Raw genomic sequence first — 7,500 nt, forward strand, 5'->3', positions numbered from 1 at the left:
GTGTTAGCTGACGTATGTTTCTACTATTGGCCATAGGTCCCCAGAACGGAAGGAAGCCTTTGAAGAAGTCTCCGGCTTCCTGACCAGCGGTATCTTCCTTGCTGAAGACACCTCTCGCTACTCTTGTTCTGTGGTAATCAGGTGAAGCAGTGTATGTCGGAGGCAATAATCGAGCAATATAACATGATCCTGAGAAGTCGGCAGGCAACCATGTATAAGCTCTGTCTCGACAAATGAAATAGGTACCCCTAGCAGTAAGAAAGGCAGGGGAAGAGTTAGCCGGAAACACATAAGTCTCTACGCACTCACTTTTCCCTAGCTGAGCTCTCGGATTTCTCCCATTACCTTGCAAACAGACCTGACCTCGGTGAGGTACGACCCAGATTGGAGTTGAGCTTTTACGCTTGCTTTCTCCTAAACTAAGGCGATACTCTGAAGTATTCCAACTTAAATATACTCGCAATTCGTCTCTAGGGTATGATGGAGTATTATTGACGTCCTTGATCATGTCAATAATTCCCTGGACTAAAGCTTTGTTAGCAGAGTTATATTTAGTGGAACGTGGTGGACGTGGAGGATAGGTTTCAAGGGCATAAGCAAAGATGGTTTGGAAGGCCTGAAATGATCCATTATAGCTGTAAGGCAAAACCAGATATGGAATACCTTTATCCATAGTGTGAGGTATCAAGCCACACACCCAACAGTCTGTCGTGTTAACTACCAGTTGGTGTTGGTGCAAGAGCTGTACAAATGTGTTGTTGGTGAATTCTGAGCGTCTGGCTTGCTCATGTTCTGGAAACGGGTGAAAAGAGTGTATAGAGGAAACAGTAGAAATAGCAGGATCAAGGGGAGGTACTGTAGAAACTGGCACAAAAATCAAGTTTATGCTAAAGACGATTCCACCCACCAATGTTGCTAAAACAATCAAAAATGTAACGGCACATTGCATCAAGAAACATTTGCTGTGAAGAATTCTATTAAGTCTGTTTCTGCGAACATAAATCACATTTTCTCGTTGCAGCGCAGGAAGCTCCATCTTCTACAATCCGCTCGCGACCACTGATGATGTGTACGTAGATGAAAATGCCTCTATCAGCCCTGGGAGTTCCCAGAACTAACAGAAAGATCGACCTTGTGTCAGACCCCTGCAAATTCAAACTAGGCACACAGCCACGACCCTACGGCTACCCAGACGGCAAGGCAATTTTAAAAACAATAAACAATAGCAAACTTCCTGGCTGAAGGCAAAAGTTCAATATATATGTATATATCAAAATCACAATATGCAGTTGCCTGCTTTATTAGTTCTTTTTATGGCTTCTAAGGTTGTATCTCTTCTTCGCTGGTACTGTCTGATCGGAAAATAGTGTATCACTAGCAGTCGTTGCAGAGTTTAAGTTCGCAGATAGCAAAGTTTCTTCTGATGCTGGAGTCAAATGTTCAATGTTCAAAGGAGTCTTTTCAGGAGGAGAGTCAGGTTTCAAAGTGTCAGTAATCAAATCGGCATCGCTGAAAGGGACAAATTTTGGAGTGATTTCGGATTCAGAGGCACCAATTCCCTTCTTCACCCAGTCGTCGTAGGGCAGCGGCAAAGGAACACGCTTTACGTGAGAAGCGTGGATCCAGTGCTTGCGACCAGCAACACGTACAGCTGTCCTCGTCGCCAGCAGGACCTGGAAGGGACCGATGTAGCGGGGCTGAAGATTCTTTGTCCTCGCAAAATTTCTGACCACCACGTGGTCGCCGGGTTTCAGCTGATGCCCTGGACTCTCCGGAGGTTTTGGCAAAGCATCGAAGACCTGTTGATGAATAAGACTCAATTTAGCAGTCAAGTCGTAAAGGTAGTCTATCAACATAGGATATTCAATGGAGCACAATTGTTTAGGCCTTGGCACACCCCAGATATTTGCCGGGCGGCCAAACACAATCTCATATGGAGAAAGCCCTATTCTAGAATGCACTGTTGCTCTCGTTGATAACAAGGCCAAAGGAAGTGCATCTGGCCAGGCCAAACCTGTGGATGCTTGTATTTTGGCTATCTTAAGCTTCAGAGTGCCATTATAACCCTCGACTAAACCAGCAGACTGGGGATGGTTTGCACTGTGGAATTCTTGTTTCACTCCTAGACCAGCACACACACTCTGCATAACTTTCCCTATAAACTCACTTCCGTTATCTGACCATACAATCCGTGGCATTCCAAACCTAGGGAAAAATTCCTTGAGAAGAATTTTGGCAGTTGATAGGGCAGTGTTGTCTTTTAGTGGGTATGCTTCTATCCACCTGGAAAAAGCACAAACTACCACCAGGACGTACTTTAAATTGTTGCAGCGTTCCATGTGAATGAAGTCTAACTGAATCACTTCAAAGGGGCAGGAAGGAGGAGCGAAATGACCAGCTGGAGTTGGAGTTCCCTTGCCAGGATTATGCATCAAGCACACCATGCAATTTTTCACCACTCTCTCTGCACACTTACTGATTCCCTCATTCTTCCAGACCGGAGCTAACATCTTACATATCCCTTTAGAACTTATGTGCGCAACTCCATGTGCCATCGTCACTACTGCAAGCACATACGCATCAGGCAACATCCAACGCTGCTGTTCTGTCAAATCAATCCAACATCCATTCGAGTCCAATTTGCCCGTACTTTCTCTCCATACACGTTTCTCTTCCTCAGTCGCTTCTTTCTGAATCTCTTTCACACTTTCCATAGTGTCCTCACACATTCCAGACTCAGCAATCCATCTTGCAGACGTAGCAACGTACATTCTACTCATCGTGTCTCTAGCTGTCTGCTTAGCAATTTCATCAGCAAAGGCATTCCCACGACCAACATCATCCGTGATTGCTTTATGAGCACTGCACTTCACAATCGCAACTTCAGTCGGCAAGGTTAGAGATTCCAACAAGTCGTTAACTAGCTGACCATGTTGGATCTTAGTCCCATGGGACGTAATGAAACCTCTTTCTCTCCATAACCGGCCAAAACTATGGGCCACGCCAAATGCGTACTGACTATCTGTAAACACATTCACTCTCTTTCCCTTAGCTAAAACACACGCTCTCGTTAGAGCTATTAATTCTGCAGCTTGGGCAGAATTCTGACTCACTCTCGCAGTCTCCACAATCGTCTTCAAAGTCGTTACCGCATAAGCAGCAGTCACATCACCATTCTCCAATTTAAAACATGACCCATCCACATATAGCGTACCATCTGGGTTGGATAGAGGAGTATCTTTTAAATCGATACGTCCTTTTGTCTCTTCCTCCGTTTTGAAATAACAGTCATGTGGCTCAGAATCACTCGACTCTTGATCAGTCGGCAACAATGTTGCTGGATTCAATACATTGCATCTTTTGATCTGAATATGACTCGCTAATAATGTCAGCTCGTAACCAGATAATCTCGCACTAGTAAGGTGTTGTGTCTTCGTTCGGTTCATGAGTGTATCCACTGCATGAGGAACCATGACCACTAACATATTGTTCATCACCAAACCAGCAGATTGTCGAATGGAAGCTGCAGCTGCCGCTGTAGCTCTCAAACAACTAGGCAACGCTCTAGCTACCGGATCTAATGTTGATGAAAAATACGCACAAGGGCGTTGTTTATCACCAAACTTCTGTGTCAGAACACTCAACGCGCAACCTTCTCTTTCGTGAACGTAGAGCGTGAATGGCTTGCTGTAATCAGGTGTACCCAATACAGGAGCTGAACACAATGCTTTTCGCAATTCAGTAAAACTCTCTTGACATTCATCAGACCATGGCACCGGACTCGGAACATTTTTCCCAGTCAAAGCTACCAATGGTTTCGCTAAAAGAGAAAAATTTGGGATCCACTGCCTACAGTAAGAGGTAATACCTAGGAAGGCACGTACTTCTCTCTGTGTGCGTGGAACACTCATCTGCGTAATTGCTTTTATTCTCTCTGGGGTCAACTTCCTTCCCTCCTTTGACAAGAGATGACCTAGGTAGGTCACTTCTTGGCAGCAGTATTGCATTTTTGAAGGTGACACCTTATGATTCAAATTAGACAAATGATGCAATAGGGAAATTGTAGCTGCTTTGCAAGTTTCCTTGTCATCTGCAGCCACTAAAAGATCGTCTACATACTGCACTAGAGCCGAACCTGGAGGAAGGACAAAAGAATCTAACTGACTTTTTAAAGCTTGACTGTAAATGGATGGACTTTCACAATAGCCTTGTGGAGCGCGTTTAAATCTGAAACTGCGACCTCCTAGACAGAAGCCGAAAATATCCCTACTTTCTTCGGCTATCGGAATGCTAAAGAAAGCATTCTTTAGGTCTATCACTGAGAACCATGTAGCTGTAGCAGGTATCAATGTTAACAAGGCAGTAATGTCTGGCACTACAGGAAACTGCGGAATTACAATCTTATTAACTTCTCTAAGGTCTATGACAAACCTATAAACTGGAGGTTTTGTAGGGTCAGTTCGCTTCAGAATCGGTAATACAGGACTGTTACAGACATTTCCTCTAGTTTCTTCAACCACACCCTTCTTGATCAAGTCTTGCACAATCAATAAAAGTGCACGCTCACCTTCACTCGAGATTTTATACTGGGGAATTCTTGGAAATTTCACATTTGCTTTCAAAGTTACTACATACGGTGGAATTTCTAGGAGACCTACATCATTAGGACCAGTCGCCCAAAGAGAATCAGGGAGTGAACGTAGCTCCGGCGGGAGTGCGTCCATTGACAGGTACATCGGAGAGGTGATATTTTTACCCAGTGTAAGCTGTACCCCTTCCGGAGAACAGTACAATGTCGCATATAGTCGTTTTAACAAATCTAAACCAAGCAGATTTTCATTACAACCTGTCGTCAAAATCAGGGGTGCTTTCAATTGGCACGGTCCAACAGAAATAGACAAAGGACCAGATATCGGGTTGTACACAGGGGCGCCTGAAAAACCTACGGAAACATTTGTTGAGCCAGACAAAGGTGCGCCAGGGAGTTTCGCATGTATGATAGAACTTTTTGCGGCACCAGTATCCAACAGAAACGGTTCGACTACACCTGATGTTGCTACTGCGACATAAGGCCCACTCTGATCCACTGGAACTGATACTACTCCCTCTCTCTGTCCATGGCTGTCCTAGTACCCATTTTGTTGAAAACCCTCTTCTACTTCACAATAATCTTCAACAAGATATTGCTGAGATCTATTTTGCTGAACAGATTGTCCATTTCGTTGATCAAAGTGATTGGAGGGACGATCATTCGTTTGTGGAGGCATAGCACCTCGTCCTCGTCCTCTAGAATTCTGCACAAAACCACCACGACCTCTTTGAGCTGCTGCTGCATTATTCTGCGCTAAGATCGGACATTCATTTTTATAGTGACCCTCTTTCTTGCAGTACGCGCATTGATTCCACTGATATTGAGGCCTTGATGTATTATAATCTGTCCTTTGGTATGAGTTTTGCTGCGTATTAGTCTGATTCGTGCGAGGCGGATACGCCTGTTGCAAAAGAACTTTAGTTTTTAAATCTTTCGTTTTCTTTTCTGATTTTTCCTTTTCCTCTTTATCCCTATTTTCGTAGTACTGCGCAGTCGCAAGTATTTGCGCTGTCGTAGATACAGCCCACGCACTTTCTGAGTCTTTTAATTTATTGCATAATTCAGGTAACAAATTATGCACAAATTTATCGACAAACAATCTTTGTCCTCCTTCTGTACTCATGTCCTGACCACTATGATCCACAAAAGTTTCTTCGAACCTCGTGAAGAAGTCCGAGACACTTTCGTCTTTCTTTTGCTTACATGCTGACAACTTGTCCCAATTAACACGTAATGCTGGCATCAGAGTCTTCATTAGATCAATTATTCTACCTGGCAGATTAGCGATCAAAGGTTCAGGTTTCGCACCACCTATTTGTTGACCATCTGCTGCAGTGATAGCTGCCCAATCACCACCTAAAGCAGCCTGATGATCTTCTCTACGAATTTTAGCCCACACTGGTTGCGGAACTACATTACCAAACAACATATCAATGTCGGCTAAGTTCATTATACAAGCCTCAACTGTCTGTGTTAATTCTTTGTAATATCCGGCTGGATTCTTACGCGGATCTGGCAAGGCCTGTTTCACTGCTAACACTTCTGCTCGCTTCCATGGAATGTGTATCCACACTCGTTGGAACTGCGCTGGAGCACCTGCAATACCAGCATTATCATCACGTGCCACTGCTTCGCGCCAGATTGGAGGAACTTCCCTCATAGGATATTGGCGACTTAGCTTCATTTTACCTTTCTCTAAATCTCTCGGTGAACGAAGAGATGGATCATTTCTAAAACTTAAAATGAGTTCCATCGCTTGTTTTATTTTCTCACCCACTATCATTCCAGCAGCAAACTCCTTTTGAACCCTAATTAAATCTTCCAAATCTGAGTCGACATCGTCTTCTTCTATCTCTTCACGTAACAACGAGCACATCTCATCAAAGACGTATCGCTGCGTCGGTTCTCCCCACTGCATAAATGTGTCTAACACATCTCTCGTACTATATCTTCTACCCTTCGAAATCCATCTGAGAGCCGTGGAGTCTAAAACTCCCCGTTCTTCAGTACTCGGAAGCTGACTCCGTCTCTGTACAGAGTCAGGAGTAGGAGTCTTAATCAAAGTCTTATATATAGGAGACAGCATATTAGTAACAGAATCAGTGATTCTTCGACGAACAGAAAGTGGAGTTAGTACACTCGCAGACATAGAGAATGCAGTAGAGGTAGGAATAGATGAGGAAGCAGTAGGAGTATCGAGGAAAATAGTTTCTGGAGCAGTAGGTACAGAGGTAGGTATAGTGGCTGGCAGTGTAAGAAGAGGAGGAGCTGTAGGAACATTTACATTCATCACAGGAAGAAGTACAGGAACTTGATTCTGAGGGATAGGAGCAGGAGCACCAGGTTGTCCAGCAACCGGCAATTGAACATTCGGGACGAGTGGAGTCGTAGCACCTTGTGCATACGGTGGAGGTGACCGTAACAGATAAGATAGCAGAGGATCGTTTTCGGAGTCCTCCAGTATCTTAGCCATTTTCGATGGCAAGGCAGGATAGCACTTGTCAATCGCTAAGTTATGCTCTCTAATGGCTACATCTATGACCTTCTCACACTCGTTAGCCTGCAACTGTTTAGTCGCTTGCTCTAGAGTTAACTCTTCTTGTTCTTTCTGCTCTTTCTTCAACCTTCTCATTTCTCTCTGTTTGGATTCTTTCCGCCAATAACGTAAGGAATCAAACATTGCCGGCCGGGCTTTCTTCTTAAACAATTTCGCTTCTAAGTTATCGAGAATCTCTTGCTCAAAACTACCATGCAGTGGCCAACTAAGGACACCATCCTTCTTACAATAGCGAACCCATATCTCATTATAAGTTATAGGACCCACGCCATACTTACAATATAGATCATATAGGGGAGTCCCAATCGGAGGAACCAGACAAGAGTCCTCCAATCGTGAGTCACTGTTGCAA

This window comes from Lissotriton vulgaris, chromosome 4_1, assembly GCF_964263255.1.
Source record: "Lissotriton vulgaris chromosome 4_1, aLisVul1.2, whole genome shotgun sequence".
Taxonomy (NCBI): Eukaryota; Metazoa; Chordata; class Amphibia; order Caudata; family Salamandridae; genus Lissotriton; species Lissotriton vulgaris.